At 49.6% G+C, this 19,532-nt stretch overlaps 1 long non-coding RNA gene across 1 annotated transcript; it reads right to left on the reverse strand.

The window, feature by feature from the left end:
* Positions 1-685: 685 nt before the first annotated feature.
* Positions 686-17,272, reverse strand: LOC139361113 (uncharacterized). The gene is made up of 5 exons (XR_011618658.1): positions 17,130-17,272; positions 3,478-3,665; positions 2,546-2,739; positions 1,393-2,132; positions 686-733 (listed from the first exon to the last, which is right to left on the reverse strand). It is a non-coding gene; the product is annotated as an uncharacterized lncRNA (long non-coding RNA).
* Between the last annotated feature and the right edge of the window lie 2,260 nt (positions 17,273-19,532).

Genomic DNA, 19,532 nt, shown 5'->3' on the forward strand with positions numbered 1-19,532 from the left:
CGCTGTCGCCGGCTAGCCCACTCCAGCATTGCCCCTCCTGCAAGCCCGTGCTTCGCACTACAGGAGATTCTATGCACAGAAACAGGAGGCACACAGCCGATGTTGGAAGGGGTGCTGTGTTACTGAGGTGCAGTACACAAAAGCAGGAGGCACTCAGCAGGCATTGGAAAGGGTGCTGTGTGACTTAGGACTTAGGTGCAGCACAGTACCGTGGGAAGGGCAGACACCAGGGCGAATCCTGGCTCTGATTCGGGCAGCTTGCTTCATCACCCTGAGCCTCAGTTTTTTCATCTGTAAATGAGGATGAGAATACCTCCGTCACAGGATTCTATGTGACATGATTAGAAAATGCCTAGCCAAAAAAGAATAAAAAATTTAAAAAATAAAAAAATGGAAAATACCTAGCCAGTAATAAGCACTCAAAAATATACATATATACACACACATTCTCATCTGCCTTTTTTAGGTCTTACTTTCCTTGTTTGTAGGATAAGGGACTTGGACAGGATGGTTCTGTTCTCTCCAGCTCTGAAGTACTGGCTTCCCGACATCATCTAATTTCAGGCAGAAAAGCCAGTTTTCTCAGTGTGTTGAAGGTCACCATTTCACAGGCTATTTTGTCTACATTTAACTGCTCATGTTTTTCTGGTTAACTCAGGTGACATCTGTTCCCGAGCTGTTCCTGATGGCCATGAAGCTCAGCCACGATGACAGAGGAGCCAAGTATTTACACCTGGCCAGAGAAGACACGAATAATCTGTTCAGGTATGTGGTGCATTGTAAGAACATGGTCTTGAACGTTTTATTTAAATCAGGGATGTCCAATCTTTTGGCTTCCCTGTGCCACATTAGAAGAACAACTGTCTCAGGCCACACACTAAATACACTAACACTAAGGACAGTTGATGAGCTAAAAAAAAAATAAATAGAGGACCTCAATGTTTTAAGAAAGTGTAGGGATTGTGTTGGGATGCATTCCAAGCCATCCTGAGCATGCGGACTGCAGGCTGTGGGTTAGACAAGCTTGTTTTAAAGCACTGACTATGTTACGTGGTTTAAATATCATCTCACTAGTATTTTTATTGACAGAGCATCTTGAAAAATAAGGAAAAGCTTACACGGACTTACAATCTCATCAAAATACAATTTTTAGTCTGAATCAATGATTTACATTAGAGTTGGGAAACCCCGTGTTGGAGGATTGTGGTGTCAGAATGATGATTTCTAGTAGCCTGAGGTGATGATGCATCTGGGAACTGTGTCCGCAGCACTTAGATGAACGTTTTGTATTCTAGTCATTCTCCTTCCCTAGCGTTCTGTTCCTCTCCCTTCCCTGGCATGCCATTCCTTCTTCCCTAGCGTGAAGTTCAGCACCACTCCCATGGACAGTACCGGTGTTCCTCACATTCTTGAGCACACCGTCCTTTGTGGGTCTCGGAAATATCCGTGCAGAGACCCTTTCTTCAAAATGTTGAACCGCTCCCTCTCCACGTTCATGAACGCCTTCACAGGTAAGACCAGCATCCTGAACGGAAAACCGTGTTTGGGTTTGCCAGGCACACCCACTGGAATTCAGTTAGTTTCTGAGAAGGGATGAGAGGAGTGGGCAATTAATGTTCTAGAAAAATTTTTCTCTCTCTCTACTTGAAGGACGTCAGAAATTTCATCCTTCAGGAAAGTCACATGGTAGCGAGGTTATAAAAACTAGTGTTTGAATAAAACGTACGTGAACTTTTCCCAGAAAGGTTCAAAACAATTTTCTCTTGGGGATATCGCTACAATGCCAGGCCTCCAGAGTTACCACTAACATTGATGTTTGACTTTTAGTAAGACTGACGCTAGTGAATAGGGTGACGATGAACAGTGCACTCTGTGAAGGAGTGACATCGTAGAGCAAGTTAAATCCATGCTCTTACAGAATGAGGTCATCTTTGTAGACATGTGAAAGTCTCTGGAGACACTTGAGAGAGTTTAGATGTTCGCTGAAGAAAGACCTGGTGCCCGTCCAGTGCAGATCCTGAGATGGGATGGGAAAGCCGGCACTCAGGGTGATGAGCTGGGATGGCTGCTGGGGTCGGGGGCCAGAGCATGGAGCCACTGCCCCATCTCAAGAATAGCTACAACTTACTGTCCTAGGACAAAGGGGAAATGAGGCTTAAGATTCAATAATTTTAGTAGAAATCTGTTAAATTTTACAATTTCACTTTTCATTTGTACCGAGCTAGTGATTATACTCTGTATCCATTTTCCACACAAAATCCCAAGGACTTTCAGAATCTCCTCTCAGTGTATTTGGATGAGACCTTTTTCCCAGGTTTACGTGAGCTGGATTTCTGGTATGTCATGAGTGATTAACTAGTTGATACAGACTTTAGTATTTGAGTCACTGTCAGCTTATTATTATTTGTCCTCAGGCAGGAAGGATGGCGCCTGGAATATGAGAACCCCAGCGACCCCCAGATGCCCTTGGTCTTTAAAGGAGTCATCTTTAATGAGATGAAGGGAGCATTTGTAAGTTTTCTTTTTTATGTTGTGTTCAGCTTACCTTACCCATGTACCGTATCATGATATAGACACATCTGGAAGATGGTTGATTTTTCTTCAATATCCTCATTATAGGTGACATGTTCTTGGATTAGCTGGGGTCAGTGCTGTGAGCAGAAGCCAGGGGGTAGCAGGGCCAGGCTGCTGTTCTTCGCAGCAGGTCTCAGACCATGTCTGACGACCCCCGTGTATGATCTGCAGCGAGAGAAAAGCTATTTTCATACCACTATCAACACATTGTCTTTTACACTCATTCTTGCCCAAGTACATGGTGTACTTTCTAGAGGCTGCGTGGCGAGGTGTGTGACACACAGCAAGCTGGATACAGAGCAGATGAGGGAGTCCAGCTTCACCTCTAAGCCAGACACTACAGAGATTTGCAAAAAAGGCAACACAGCATCACTCTAAGTAGTCAGTGTTTTACTTTGTTATGAGAAGTATTTTTCAAACATATTTATATTAACATGTAATGATGGCTTACCTTAATGCATAAGTATTTTTTAATACTTTAATTTTTTAATCAACTTTAATTTAGAATATAGAAAAATTATATAAACACACACAGGTACCTACACAGGCAAAAAAAGCCTACATAATCAAAAGCTGTTTGGGTCCTCATTAAAACCCATTTGTGCCTAGTGTTCCATTATTGGAATCCTAAGCTTGTGGGAGTTATTTATATCCTACAGCTCAAGGTCATTGCCAAGGTCTGATTTTTACAAAAAAAATTGCAACCTCAGGCATAAATGGGTTAATTTTTCAGGGTGTAAAGGAGTCTTGAGACCATTTTGGATTAAGAGCTGCTGTCCTGGGCCCATGTCTTCATGTCCCCTTGTGACCTTGACAACCTGCCTGTGCTGGTGTCCCTGAGGCTCAAAGGTGGCCTGCTCTCTGATTTCTGTAGCCCCCCTCAGCTGGTGAACTATTTCTTACCTTTTCATTCTCAATTTGGTGGTCTTTTCTTCCAAGGAGTCTTCTTGAAACTCAAGTTGGGGTGACAGCTTCTCCCCACTTGCCTGGTGACTGGTAGGCAGACCTGGTGATCCCTCTGATTTACAGCCCTCGGCTATGAGTTTGTTGCAACACACATCAAAAAGTCCATTGTTCTCAATCCTTGGGTCCTGTTGCATGGGTGATGAGTGATTGAATACAGTGTTAAACAATGCCTGCAGGGGTGTCTTTTTTTTTTTTTTCACCTTTAGAACAGTTTTATTTGCAGAGTATTACAGACATATGCACCAGAATGTGATCGATTGGCTATATTGTAAGTAATGTAGTGTGTGTGTATTAGTTTATATGTACATATTCTTATTTATTTACTTCACATTTCAAGACAGACAATGAGAGGATATTCTCCCAGCACCTTCAAAACAGACTTCTTCCCCACCACATGTACTCAGTGGTCTCTGGGGGTGACCCACTGTGCATCCCGGAGCTTACGTGGGAGCAGCTTAAGCAATTTCATGCCACTCACGATCACCCAAGCAATGCTAGGTAATATTTTGTTGGAAAAGTTTGATGGTGGATTGTGAAAAGTTGACTTGTTTGTGTTCTTATATTTTCATGACATGGCTTCTCTCACATTTAGCGATGCTTAAGAAATATCTAAGTGTAGGTAAGATTCTTGGCCTAAGTTTGCCTATCTTACTTGGACATTGATTTTGGACATTTACAATGATAGTCTTCAGTGGGCTCAGCATGGTGGTTACAAACACGGTGTTTAGAGAACCCTAGAGAAGGGTCCTGGCCCCCAGCTTCTTGCCTCACTTCCAGCTTTGTTGCATGGAGAGTGGGGGTGCATGGATGGTGCCCACTCCGACCCAGGGTGTGTGAAGCTTCGAGCCTGTCCTTGGCACGGAGAAGTGCTCTTCTGATAGTGGACGCAGTCACAGAACCTTAATTACATCCTCACTTTCTGATTCATCGCTTGTTTCTTATGTCACTAATATAAGGTCATTATCATAATAATATAGTTATATGTATTATATAAAACACTAATAATTTACATATAAATGGTAATGTAAAAACATATTTGCAAAATTATTTTAGTAAAAAGAATTATGAAAACTTTCAAGCATACTGAAAAGTAGACTAGGATAATGAGCCCCTAAACACTTATCACATAATAGATATCCTTTTCCTTGTGAAGTTTTCGGAAGTAAATTATAAATGTCATCATTTACCCCTAAATATTTGAATTTGTGACCCTAAAACATGAGGATTCTTTCTTACATGAGCTAATGCCATTTTCAGTTTTAATAGAATAAACCATACTTTCTTAAAACTGCCTACTTCTTATTCCATATTCAAATTTTCTAGTTGGCCTCAAAGTGTTTGTGGCACAGGGTCCCACAGATCACAGCTGCTCAGCCCGGGTCTCTCCCGGGACCCCTCTCGGACGGCAGAGGAGTGTGCAGGCCGGGTTTCCTCCGGGCGCTCTCACTTTCCAGGTGGCCTGGCTGCTCCTGTGTGGTGTTGGGTGCCATGTTCCTGTGTTTCCTGAGAACTGGAACTTAGATCCAAAGACTTAGTTTGAGTCAGGCTGCGCCTTTTGAAGCAGAGTCCCTCGTGGGGAGCTCTGCATAGATGGCCACATCCTACCTTCCTGTGAGGCCTGCTTGCCTCCACTGGGGGTCTCACGCCAGCGGGGTGCATGTTGAGAGTCAGCCACTGTCTTGTGAAGATCTGCTTTCTCCCTTCAGCCACGGAGTAGCTGGTGCACTTGAGTTTCTGGTGTCCTGTGATAATGAGTTTCTCATCAACCTATTAATGGTTTTCATGTTCATTGAGGATTATTGCCTGAATCATTTATCAGAGTTTGTGAAGTTTTCAAATTCTGTAATTCTTCATTCGTTTGCTGGACTTCTTCAAAGAGCTCCACATCAGCTGGAGCTGTCGGGTTATCTTGAAATATGGTTCTGTGGAAAAGGCAGGGGCGGCTGCTCTCCCTGGGAAGTCCAGTTTGAGGAGGAGTTAGGGTGGTGCAGGAACTACCTCTAATGATGACAGAAGAGGCTGTCTTTTTTTTTTTTTTTTTTTTTTTTAAAGACAGGGTCTGGTTCTGTCCCCAAGGCTGGAGTACAGTGGCATGGTCTTAGCTTACTGCAACCTCAGCCTCCTGGGCCACCCAGCCTCCTGAGTAGCTGGGACTACAGGTGTGCACCACCATGCCCAGCTAGTGCTTATATTTTTTTGTAGAGACAGAGTCTCGCCGTGGTGCCCAGGCTGGTCTCGATCTCCTGAGTTCAAACAATCTGCCCACCTTGACCTCCCAAAGTGCTAGGATTACAGGTGTAAGCCACTGCGCCCAACATGGGGAAGAGAGTTCTTTCTTTTCTTCTTCCCCCCCCCCAGTCTTTTGTTTTGTTTTTTAGTACCCCTGTGACCTCACAGAAATATTTCTGTACACGTACATATTTGAGACTATGTGATCAGATGGAATTTAGTTTTATGCCCATATTTGCCCTAGCTGTTGGCCCATTGTGGTCTCACTTCTTTGGTTTCTACACCCCCACTCCCACCTCCCTAAAGCATGCACAGCCAGGCCCTCCCTGCTCCAGAGGCTCAACTGTCTGTTTCCCAGGGAGCTCTGATTTCTGTGGCTAGTGGGGAAGGGCCTTTGGAGAGTAGCATCTGGACACTAGGGGTGGTGATTGCTCCTGGATTCTCTCAACCCCAAGAGTATAAAGTTTGTTTCTAATTTCTAGAATGAGACATTTCTGAAGGTTCTTTAAGATACTAGTTCCCCAAACCTTAACCATAGCTCAGGCAACATAGTAAAGAAAAAGATAAATTCTGTCATTGTAACCTTTTTCCTCTGGTTGAATAAATGTTATCTTTATTAACATGTATAACCTTGAACTTGTTAACAAAAATTGAGTTTTGTGAAATTGTCAGTTGGATTACTCTATTACTGTACTAGGGTTATAAAGTATTTTAACAGATACCTCATTTGGTTTTTGTCACATCTCTAGATGAAGTTTAAAATGAAAGATCAATGTTTGGCTAGGTGTGGTGGCTCATGCCTGCAAATCCAAGCAGTTTGGGAGGCCAAGATGGGAGGATTGCTTGAGGCCAGGAGTTTGAGACCAGCATGGGTACCAGTGAGAACCCATCTGTAAAACTTAAAAATTAGCCCACTGGGCGTGGTAGCTCATGCCTGTAATTCCAGCATTTTGGGAGGCCGAGGTGGGGAGATCACCTGAGGTCAGGAGTTCAAGACCAGCTTAACCAACATGGTGAAACTCTATCTCTACTAAAAATACAAAAATTAGCCGGGCGTGGTGGCAGACGCCTTCAGTCCCAGCTACTCAGGAGGCTGAGGCAGGAGAATGGCGTGAACCCGGGAGGAGGAGCTGGCAGTGAGCAGAGATTGCACCACCCGCACTGCAGCCTGGGTGACACAGCGAGACACCGTCTCAAAAAAAAAAAAAAAAAAAAAGGCTGGACATGATACACAAGGTGACCCCAGGAGACTCCTGTGCAGAGTAAAAACAAACCGCAGCACCAAACTTCGTTTGGTTTTGGGAGCCCAACCCAAGAACCGAATAACTTTCCTAAGGATTTCCAGGAGAAAACATCTTCCCACCAAAGAAGAACTTTACCATTTGGAAAAACACCTCTTCGTCATTTGCAAAAACCCCAAGTTTTCAGGGAAGTGATAATCTTGTCATGAGAACCAAAGATAAAGTTGGAGATAATGAGGGAGTGGTTACATAGGAAATACGTGGTCATTACTCTGACCAGTTATTAAACCACTTTCTTCATATGAGACACTTTTTAACAGCTTCTTACTAAACCACAGTGCGGGTAAGAGAGTCACAAGACCGCTTCTTCCTTGAGTCAGAGTCATCCCCGGCCCACACCAGCGCCTAGCAAGAATGACTGAGGTCACCCTTATTTCCTGGCTACTTGGAGGAGCTGGATTTCCCAGTTTACAAATCTCAGTTTCCTGGGATTCTGCTCTGATAAAATCTAAACTCTATTTAAAAAAAAAAAAAAAAAAAAAAAAAAAGGAATAGGCTGGCCGTGATGGCTCATGCCTGTAATCCCAGGGCTTTGGGAGGCCAAGGCAGGCAAATCACGAGGTCAGGAGATTGAGACCATCCTGGCTAACAGGGTGAAACCCGTCTCTACTAAAAATACAAAGAAAATTGAGCCGGGCGTGGTGGCGTGTGCCTGTAGTCCCAGCTACTTGGGAGGCTTAGGCAAGAGAATCGCTTGAAGCCGGGAGGCGGAGGTTACAGTGAGCCGAGATTCCGCCACTGCACTCCAGCCTGGGTAACAGAGCGAGATTCCGTCTCAAAAAAAAAAAAAAAAAAAAAAAAAAGTAAGAATAGATGAAATCTAATGAAATAATCTCGGTCTATCCTTTTACCTCCTCCGTTGTCTGGAGTACTAAAGCTCCCTACCTCGCCCTCTCTCACAGCACTGAACTGCTTTTCCTGAATTTTCCCACACTGCTGATCACTCACTTGTTAATTTCGATGCATACATTCTTTTTGAGAAATAAAGTCAGTTTGCCGACTGCTGCCACTGGTTTGTCAGAAAATGAGCTTGCACTGCGCTGATCTCACTCCTGCTGCCAAAGCTCCTTCTAGGGGTCTCTCCTTTGACAATGTAGGGATTATGTAGGCATGGGGAGGTGGGATACCAAGGGGGGATTCTGTCAACGTGCTGTTCCCCCCTCCCCACCCCCGCCGGGTCAAAGTCATCGAGCCGGGGGCCTCTCTGACTATCTGGACTGTGCAGACCACCGTGTCTTCCGGTAGGGTCAGGGGAGGGCTTGAGATAAATCTGTAGTGCCCTTCACTCAACCACCGGCTCACTGTCCACCTCAAGTGCCCCAAGCGCCATCGCTGCGGGGCGATATGTGGATGTGTCGGTGACAAAATGGAAAGTCTCTGGTCCCGGCGGAGCTTGTTCCGATCAGGAGAGACCCGAAAGCAAGAAACACAGTGAACAAATGCATGATGCCCAGGGGTGGATGGCCGTAAGCACTGAGGAGAAAAATAACAAGTGGGGTGGGGGGTGTTAAGAGGGTGGGGAGGAGGAAGGGCTGCCATTGACAATCGGAGAGCCCTCTGTGTGGCTGGGACGGTGTCGGCCCTCCCTTGCACATCCCTCAGGGCCTTCGCAGAAACACCCACACGGGGACCTTCTACATACAGGCAGGACACGCCACCCATCGTCGTGACCACACTGTCCCTCAGAGGAGTCGCTGGCCAAGTGCATCCTGTCCACATGGAGATGTACTTTAAGATTCTTTACACAATGGATTTCAAAGACTTAGTATGGAAAACAGTGTAAAATATTAATAATCAACACAATAACTGATTGTTATCAAAATAGTTGGCTGAATATAAAAGTGTTTTTTTTTCCTTTTTTTTTTTTTTTTTTTTTTTTTTTTTTTTTAGATAGGGTCTCTCTCTGTTGCCCAGGCTGGAGTGAACCTGTGCAGTCACAGCTCACTGCAGCCTCCAACTCCTGGGCTCAGGCAATCCTCCCACCTCAATCTCCCACGGGGCTGGGACTGTAGGTGTGCACCGCCACATCCGACTCATCGTTTTGTATTTTCTGTAGAGACTGAGTCTCTCCATGTTGCCCAGGCTGGCCTCAAACTCCTGGGCTCAAGTGATCCACCTGCCTTGGGCTCCCGAAGTGCTGGGATTACAGGCGTGAGTCATGGCACCCAGTGTCCCCCTCTCCCGGCCCACCTTTCTTTAATGTGGCAACTAGATAATTTAAAATTGCATAAATAACACAAGCCACCCACGCAGGCCCCAATCCTGGGAGATGCTCCCGTTGGAGAAACCTCCAAGAAGCGGATCTGCTTGGATTTGCAAACGGCCCCTCTGGACAAAGGGGGATCTGCTGTGCAGAGCTGCTCTGGAATTGGCTCTTCAATACTGCCCTTGAGTGTACTGTGCACCTCCTGACTTTCGACCAGCACAAAGCTCCTTATTAAACGCTGACAAAAATTCCTTCCATTCCAGGTGCCATAATGGATTCATTAATCTCCTATTGATAGGTTTTTGCTGGTTTTCCCACTTTCTACTATTCTAAGCACTGCTGTGAAGACTCTCCTTTTACCCCACCTGCCTTTGTCTGCCGCAGCTCACACGCTCTGCCTTCCAGCGGTAATAGCTGAGTGCCCATTTACCCTCCGCCCCAACACACTCAATTCCCTGGGTCTCCTCGGCGGGGTGTGTCTGTGGGCATAGGGCTGCCCTGCCACATGCCCCACCCCATAAGCTTCCATCTGTGGCTGCTCCTTGTGAGACCCTAAACTCATGACCTCCCCTCCTGTCCTCTCCTCTCCACAGAGCCACCCTTATCGGAGACAGTCAGTCTGCTTCCCAGTCAGTCGGCTTCCCTCCACCTGCTTCCCAGTTCCCCTAAGGCAAATCCAAGGTCCTCCTCTGGGCCACCCTCCTCTACCGACTCCTCCCTCACCGTGGGGTCAGGTCAAAGGGCCCCAACTAGAGGCTCCCTGGGCCCTTTCATAAGACAGGAAATTTCTTCTCAGGTCCAGCTACAGGCACATTGTACCCGCCTCACCGCAGGAGTGAGAGCTCCAGGGGCATAAAGGGCTCGGTTCTTTTGCCTAAAGCCTGCCCTGACTCACCGAAGGTGGTCCGTTAATGTGTGAAATGATTACAGAAACACAGAAATAAGGCTAGGTGTGGTGCCTCAAGCCTGTAATCCCAGCATTTTGGGAGGCCAAGGTGGGTGGATCACTTGAGGTCAGGAGTTCAAGACCAGCCTGACCAACGTGGTGAAACCCCATCTCTACTAAAGATACACATTCACACACACACACACACACACACACACACACACACACACACACACAGAAAAAACCCAGGTGGGCATGGTGGTGCAAGTCTGTAATCCCAGCTACTTGGGAGGCTGGGACAGGAAAATCGCTTGAACCCGGGAGGTAGAGGTTGCAGTGAGCCCAGATCAAGACACTGCACTCCAGCTGGGCAACAGAGGGAAACTCCATCTGAAAAAATCCCACACACAGAGAAAGAAAATCTTAATTGTAGTAAGACACAGCTGAAAAGATATGAAGGAATGACTCCCCGAGGCTACTGGATGCCAACCTTTCAATCATTTTCCAATCAGAAAACTTCAGATCAGATCATTTACATATGTACGTTAAGACAAGGGGTCCTATATTAACGAATCTTCTCCGTCAAAATCCTGGTCAAAGTCAGAAAACAATCCCAAAGGACTCTTGGGAGCATCTCATGTTGGAGAAACCTGGAGAAGTGGAGAAGCTTATCTGCACGATTTGCAAACCACCCCACTGGCCCCAGGGGGACCCGCAGCACCGGCGCCCTCCCCCTCCCCATGAGAGTCAGAGCCTCACTCAGACCCACACAGTCAGGATCTGCACCTCCAAAGGCTCCCCCAGGCGGCTCTGGGCACACGGAAGCTGGGAAGATAGCAAATGGGCCCTGGGGTTGGGGGGTCCAGCATAGTCCAGCCTTTTCTCTTTTGCCTCCTGAAGACTTTCACTGTAGATGTGTGTTAGGGAAGAGGGGAGTGAAGAAAGAGACAGGGAGAGAAGACAGAGACTGAGTGATGCCTCCATTCTGCAGAGGAAAACACCGAGACCCTATCTCAGCACTCGAGACAGCAAGGCCAGGGCAGGATTTATAGAAAATAAGTCTCTGCCTCTCAGTGCTCTGGTCTGCCATGTGTCTGGCTGCCTCTTCCATCCTGACAAGCACAATGACTGCAATTCCAAACAAAGGACTGGGAGTTGGGGGTGAAGATGGAGAGAACCGAGGAGTGGGGAGGGAAACGGCAGCCTCTGGGCAGCTACTCTCTAATAAACACAAATACAACACCAGAAAGGGCTTGTAGAAAAGAAACACAAAACGCAACCCAACTACTGACACATGGCCCTCTGTTCCATATTCACCCGCACGTTCTTAGCAGAAAGGCAACTGTGAACTTGCAATCTGGTATCCTGACATTTGCCCTGACCACGTTGTTACCGTATCTTCATCTTTCTTTCTTTCTTTCTTTCTTTTTTTTTTTTTTTGAGACCGAGTCTAGCTCTGTTGCCCAGGCTGGAGTGCAATGGCCGGATCTCAGCTCACTGCAAGCCCCGCCTCCCGAGTTCACGCCATTCTCCTGCCTCAGCCTCCCGAGTAGCTGGGAGTACAGGCGCCCGCCACCTCGCCCGGCTAATTTTTTTTGTATTTTAGTAGAGACGGGGTTTCACCGTGTTAGCCAGGATGGTCTCGATCTCCTGAACTCGTGATCCGCCCGTCTCGGCCTCCCAAAGTGCTGGGATTACAGGCTTGAGCCACCGCGCCCGGCCCGTATCTTCATCTTTCTAATTTTAATTGTTTCTGACGGCCCATCCGATTGGTAGAGGTTATTTAAAGAGCCCCGATTCTCCCTGATAAAAGGTCGGAGTCCTGTATCAAAAGCTTTTAGTTTTCTGTAACCAAGAGGGAAAACATGCTTCTTTTGAAAGATGACAAAATGTCTAGCGAAGGGTCTTCCGAGTATGGCGCACAAAGCGGTCTGCATTCATAGAAAATGATGCCATCACACAAATCTCCCACTGTGCCACGGGGTGACACTATCACTCATCATCTGCCTTCCAGACCCAGTAATTTCTGCAAAATCAATTACTGCACTTTACGCTGAAAAGATCCCATCGAAGAATGTGTGTGCACAGGATGGTGAGGGGCGCCGGAGCTGTGTGAGGCGAAATGGCACTGTTCTCAGTTTCCCCTTCCATCCTACTGGGCTCCGAAGCATTGCTTCAGAGATTTTCCATTTTATCTTAAAATTAAATAATATGAACTCTACTGGGGGAAGAAAAGCAGCCCATCACATTGGTACTAAGCCTTCATATCATTTTTGCCATCTTGACTCCTATCTCTATAAAAAGTCATTTTCTGTTGCCCTCATAAAACCACCCAAGGAATATTGCTTCAGACACCAAAGGTGTCCACGTGGGGCTCAAGCCTGGTGTCCAATAAATATGTGTGTCATTGACTTAATGCATGTCCAATCAATTGAAAGCACACTTCTGACTTCGGTTTTAAGGTACTAATCTCGAAGTCTTAACAGTTTATACATATTGACCTGAGGATGTTGGGTACTTTTGATTAGAGATGGTTGAATTCCTCTAAAGGACTTCACGAATGAAGAAGACAGCTAGAACCCCTGGTTTCCTGCTCCTCAGTGGAGATTCCAGGTGGGAGGCAGGCAGCAAACGCTTGCGTTCCTGTCAAGCGCCAGGCGTGGTGCTGCGCGAGGGAAGGTCACCAGCGAAGACACAGCTACACACAGCCCTGAACATCCCTGCTGCAGCCACAGGGCCCGGCCACACCACGGAGCTCTGTGAACTCAGGGAAGCTGGAACACCTCGGACATCCCTTGCTCATGCGTAAAGTGGGGATAAGTCAGTGACCAGCATCACTCAGGGCCTGCCACATAACAGAGAGTCACTAAACACTAGCTATTCTCACTAGGATTGGAAAGGTTGATACTTACTCCATTTACATGAACTTTCTATAAATACTGTATTGATGTTCATGTCACCACAGGCAAAAAGGACGCCGCTTTCGCATCCAGCCCACCCTAAGGATGCACCTGGACTTCCCAGTACACTCAGCTCCATCAGGCATCAGGCCCTGCAGAAGCCACAACCTGTGACGAAGACAATGAGTCACTCTTGGTGTGTGGCACAGCGTGACCTGGCGGTGGGCACTTAGTCATGGTCAGTCCGTGATCCAGAGCTGCAGAGCTTATTTTAGGGTGAGCGAAAATCAATTTAAGTTTCCAGACATGTCTTGGGACAACAGAAGATACCCAAAGAAGCAGGAGGAAACAAAAAACAAAAAAACCCACAGCCTGAGACACAAGATACCCGAAGAAGTAGGGGGGGGGGGGGGAAAAAAAAACAAACTAGCCTGAGAAATACTTTCTTCATTCAAGGCCTGGGTACTCAGGAATATAGGAAAGAGATTTTCAATTTTATCTTATAATTAAATAATATGAACTTTACTGGGGGAAGAAAAGCAGCCCATGGCGTTGGTATTAAGCCTTAATATGATTTTTGCCACCTTGACTCCTATCGCTATAAAAAGTTACTTTCCATTCCCCTCACAAAATCACCCAAAGAATATCTGTGTAATTTTGAGCAAGTTGGGTTTTGCTCACTTTTCAGCATTAACTAGATTAAGAAACGCCCCTGAAAAGCATGGTGGAGGCCTGACATGATGGCTCATGTCTGTAATCCCAGCTCTTTGGGAGGCCAAAGCAGGAGGCTCACTAGAGGAGGCCAGGAGTTCAAGACCAGTCTCAGCAGCATAGTGAGATCCTGTCTCTACAGAAATAATAATAATAATATTAATAATAACAATTAGCTGGTCATGATGGTGCATTCCTGTCTTCCCTGCTACTCAGAAGGCTGAGGCAGGAGGATCACTTGAGCCCAGGAGTTTGAGGCTGCAGTGAGCTATGATGGCACCACTACACTCCAGCCTGGGTGACAGAGCCAGACATAAGTACTCTTCATGGTCTAAGGGAGAGTACAATATTTGGAATTAGGATCTGTTTTGCTCCTACCACAATCACGTACGCACCTCATGCCCTTACCTAAGTTATTTTTCTTTGTGAGTCTTTCTCCCCACTTCCAAAATGAGGGCATGCCTCTCTTGGGATCATGTATCTAGGCTTGGAGATAAGAATTGTAAAGCTCCTAGTATACAAAATATTTTCAACAAATGGTAGCTATGGTCATTTTAATATATGGAATTTTACCATAATTTCAATCTGACAGATAATTCCCCTGAAGTTAATACTTGAATGGGAATGTGTTCTCTGATCTCTAGCTACAGGTAATAGTCTTCTACGTCAGGGAAAATCAAGTACTAATATAGAATCAGAATAAAATGGCAAAAAGAATGGGGGCACAACAGATAAATTCTCGAGGAATAACCTACTTACTGTAAGAATTTGTAAATCTGTGGCAGCTAAGACCAGGCCCTCTGAGCACATCTGGAGGTGAACTTCCTTAAATGAAATGCGTCCAAATGCTCCAACAGGTTCAAGATCATATCTCGGAAGGGTAAAGCTCTTTACAGAGTCTACAAAAAAATTGTGACTTCAACTCTGCCAGGGAAAGAATGCCCAGGTGACCCGCCGTGGCGGGCTTCCCCAGGGACAGCCCAGGTGTGACCCATGTGGGCTCGAGGCCACCGTATTTGAGGCCACCTGCAGAGCTGAGGGCAGCTGTCTCCTATTAAGCCGAGGCTGTACCAACCAAGCCACGTTCCCACATAATATTGGTTTCCAAAGTACCTTTTTCCCCAGAAGAGAAGAGGCATGGACTTACTAACCTTCAATATGTGTAACTCCTCCCAGGTGGCAAAACCAGGGTAACAGAGAACACCGCGATTCTGCCAATGTATCCTAATCTCACATGCCTGTATACAAACTCCCAAGCATTTTAGCAAGCTTTTGGACATGGAGCTCAAAAGAATGACCTATAAATATTTTCCAATACATACAGCATCTTAATGTGTTTTTCTTTCTTTTTTTATTTTTTGTAGACACAGAGTCTCACTATGTTGTCCAGGCTGCTCTGGAACTCCTGGGCTCAAGCGATCCTACTGCCTCGGCCTCCAAATGCACTGGAATGACAAGCATGAGCCACCGTGCAGGAAGCACAGCACCTAAATTCCAAAATAACCTTGAACCCCTGACCTTCCACCCGCCCTGGTGACTTCCAGAGATCGGTTCTTCTTCCCGTGCAAAAGGTTTCTTGTCTTTCGCGGCCGGGGTAAGGTCACTCAAGATGTTCCCTCTGCTTCTGAAGGCCTTTGACTGAGAAGCCACTCTGGGTCCTATCCCGACCCCAGGCGGTTCCATTTGTACTCGCACATCTCCGGGCCGGTTTAAGTCATGCTGGCCAGGCTATTTCCACTTCACTCTGGTAATTTCTCCAATCCCAGCGTCTGCTGCATCACTTTTTCTTTCTCTGAGAATCCAACCCTACAGGAGGAATGCTGATGCTGGGGGGTCCTTTCACTAGAACGCTAACGCCAGAGCACTTCCCAGGGGCGCTGGGGGTCGGGCTGCGGCGCGGGGTCTGGCGGTGCCACCGGGGTCTCCCGCGGGGGGCGTTGGGCCTGGGGAGGCTGCGCTGCGGGCTCGCGGAGCGCCCGGCATACTGATGTCCCGGCCTGGGCGCAAGGAGGCGACGGGCCGGGCATCACGTAGGCGCTCGCGGCGGGCGGGGCGGCGCCCACAGCGCCCCAACCTACAGCACCCGCTCCCGCCCTACGCGCTCAAGGGTGAAGGGAAGGTCACCGGGGCCGTGGGCGGGGGGCCCATCCCCGCTCCATCCTTGTGCAGTGCGCGGTCCCGCAATGGGAGGAAATCCGCCATCCGGGCCTTTCCACGCATCTGTGGCACGAGGAACCGGGAAAATAAAAATCAAAACCCAGCTCGGGGCGCGTCGCGTCTCCAGCCGGCGCTATCGCTAAGGCTCCCAGGTAGCGTTCGCCTGGGAAGCGCAGATCTACCCTCCAGGGGCTGCAAGGATCGGGGCGCTCCACCGTCCAGGCACAGGCGCCCCCACGTGCAGCCGGGGCCTGGGGCGCGCAGTCTCCACCACCTCCCGCCGGTCAATGTTAAATGTCCTCCCGGCGCGCCCGCGTCGTGGGCCCAAACTCGGGCCCCTCCTGGAGAGCCGCTTCTACATTGCAGGGCAGGGGCAGCCCAGAGCCCGCGCCGTGGCCCCGCTGACGTCCCGGAGTCCCCGCTTCCTGGTCCTTCCCGTCCGCGGAGACTGGCGGGGAGGGCCTGGGACCCATTTTAGTTTTCGGTTTTGTCACGAGCCGAAAAGCGACAGCACATGCGAGCGCAGGAAACCCTTTTTTAAACTCTTCCAGCGGAAAAGCGAGGGGCTGCCGGACCGCCTCGGAGACGCCAGGCGGGAACCCAGAGCAACCCCGCCGCCAGCCGGGACCCCACCCACGCCGCGCGGGGCATGAGGCGACAGCAGGCGCGCGGGGACCTGGCCGTTTCTTCTTCGACATGCTGGGGGGTGACGTGGGGCGGAGTTAGGGGGCGGGGGGCCACTTAGGAAGTGATAGCGCTGTACCCACGCTTCGGAAGGGAAGCCCGGCCCCTTCCTACAGCTCTGAGGGAGAACGACCCCCGAGGGCGTTCCAGGCGACCCCCTCTGCCAGGCTCAATTTAAAACATAAATTGGAGGGGTTGGAAAGCTCACTCTCTCCCGGATGGAGGTTCCTACTGCCATGTCCCTTCCTCCTCCGCCCCACCCGGCAAGGACCCTGGGGCTGCCTTGCCGGCTCAGGCCGCCCCGCCGGTACCCCTGCCGCTCCGGGTCACGGGCTTCTCCCCAGTTCTCCCCATCGCTTCCCCGCTCGTCTCCTCGGTTCTTCCCATCGCTTACCCACCTTTCCCTGGGTCCTCTCATCGCTTCCCCCCTCTTCTGCCCCGTTGCCACATCCACTTCGCCCTGTTCTCCCCTTCTCCGTCCGTCCCTCCCTCGCCGCCGGTAGGGGCGCGCGCACCTTGAACATCCCCGCCGCTGGTCAGCACGCCGATGGCCTTGCGGGCCCCGGAGAGGTGCTCCAGGAACTTCCGCAAGGAGCCCTTGGGGGCCCGGGAGTCGTCCGCGTCCATGGCGAGAAGGCCGAGGGCAGCCGCTAGTCCGGCTGCGCAGCAAGCAGTGGGAACCCTGCCCGCGCACGCCCGACTCCGAACCGCCGCCAGGCCCGCGCCCCTGCTCCGCCCCAGCGCCAATGGGCTGGGCCCGAGCGCACTGGAGCGGCTGCTGGGGCTGGGGCGCGGCTAGGGGCAGGGGCACGGCTAGGGGCAGGGGCTGGCGGGGGGACACGTGTGGGCAGGAGGACCTACGCGGGGGTCGTCGTAGGTGGGGGCCGCGCTAGCGGTGGGGGAGGCCGCAGAGGCAGGGGTAGAGCCACAGGTGGGCGAGGTCCCTGCGGGTGGGGCCGCGTTGCTGGTGCGCGAGCCTCTCGGGTGGGTTGGAGGACTCTGGTTGGGGGCTTTAGAGATGCCCCGAGCACCACAAGTGGGGGCAGGGGCAGCGTCCTGGGGAGGGGAGACTGCAGGGGGGCGGGGTCACATCGTTTACCTGGCGCGCCAGGGCGGGGCGGGATAGAACGCGGGGAGCATCTCCCGGGGGGGCGAGGGAGACCCTGAGTGGGCGCGAACGCCAGGACGGGTGGAAACCCCGCACTTGCGGGGAGCGCAGATGGCGGGGCGGGGTGGAATTGGGGCGCGGAGACCCCACCTGGACGCGGAGGGTCGCGCCCGGCCGCGCGCACAGCTTCTTGTTGCCAGCAGGATTCCTCCTGGGGCTGCGCTGGGAGCCTCGGGGCGCGGCTTCCTCGATCCCCGCCCCCAAGTATTCTGTGTAGCCTGAGGTCGGGAAGGACGGACGGAGAGTGGATTCTCCAGGTGGTGGGAAAAGCTGAGCACGGCGGGCTTAGCTTTGACGAGGCTGCGATTTCCCGGGTCTACGGAGGCTGTGGCGCTCCTGGGCCCCCAACCTGGCCCTTGGGGAGAAGAAGCATTGGGGTGGAGGAGGGTATCGGGGCGCGACCCTCAGAGACGCCTGGGTGCGCGAAAGTCAGAGTGAGGCAGGAGGAGGCGCAACAGGACTAGCCTGGAGGGGAGGCGGGACGACCCTTCCTCCCCACGGACAGGCCCGCTGCTATAGGCTGTGCCGACTTCGGCCGGCTTCACTGGCCAACTCCACGTGCTGAAATACGCACACCCAATGGGATGTGCGGTTGCCCATCCACAGCTTAACAGCCTGGTGCCAGATACCCTGCGATGGGAGAGGGGGCAACCCCCACAAAAGCACGGGCTTATGGGGCCCCGGTTCCTTCAAGGCTCACCCCACGAAGAAGGGCTCCCAAATGGCCCCACTCGACGGCTTACCGGAGGATGGTCCTGCGCAGTGGGTGTTTGTTGAACAGATAAGAGACAACAAAAGAGACTAAGAAGAGGTTTGTTCTATGAACCGGGGAAAGTGAAGCAGTCGCAAAGGAGAGTCTCGCCAAAGGGCAATCCTGGGGAAAAGATGGAGAGGCATGGATTTTTCTTGGATGTGTGCCTCATCCTGGGGCTCATCCCGCTGACAATCAAATATTCATTGCAAAAGAGGGAAAAGAAATATGCTGCGGACTATGCTGGATGGTCTGATCTCTCCCTTGGCCAGAATTAACGGGGCAATTCCTAACCCCTCGTGGTCCTCAGAATCACCTGGCCTATGCACACCCCCACTAAACCACTGAAGTCCAGTTTCTGCGAGCGCAGCCAGGGAATGTGTATTTTTAAACAGGCCACCTAGGTTACTCTGATGAATGCAAAGTCGGAGAGCGCTGCTCTCATGCACTGAGCCTGAGCTTTATTCTATTAATAAAAAGAAGAGGAGAATCCTGGGTGTCTTAAGGTGGCAGTTGAGTGGCCTTTGCCTTCTGGCGGGTAGGAGAGGAGACCGGTGCTCTAAGCACCCGCACCCACCGCTGGGCTCAGGATCTGTGCTGGAGAATAGAAGGGGTAATTTAATTACTCATGCCTTTTTAGAGCATAGTACATGTGGAGAAGGTGGGGCATGCTGAATTTTATTTTAGCCAAATACCCCTTATCTCCTTATATAATTGATATTTCATATTGAACATTAGGGGATGGGTCATTTGTCATCAAATTGCCTGTATTACAAAAAACGATAGATACAACCTAACAGTTCAAACATGATGAGTTAAATAAATGATGGTAAAAATAGACGCTGTAATAATATTTAATTGCTGTTACTGCTACGAGGATAAATGTCTACTGACGTGGAAATATGTTCAGGACATACAAATAAGTGAAAAGGCAGTCCTAGACACAGTGTGAGCCTGTGCGTGTGTGTGTGTGTGTGTGTGAGTCTGCATACATATGTA

The sequence above is a fragment of the Macaca nemestrina genome, assembly GCF_043159975.1.
Source record: "Macaca nemestrina isolate mMacNem1 chromosome 8 unlocalized genomic scaffold, mMacNem.hap1 SUPER_8_unloc_5, whole genome shotgun sequence".
NCBI lineage: Eukaryota > Metazoa > Chordata > Mammalia > Primates > Cercopithecidae > Macaca > Macaca nemestrina.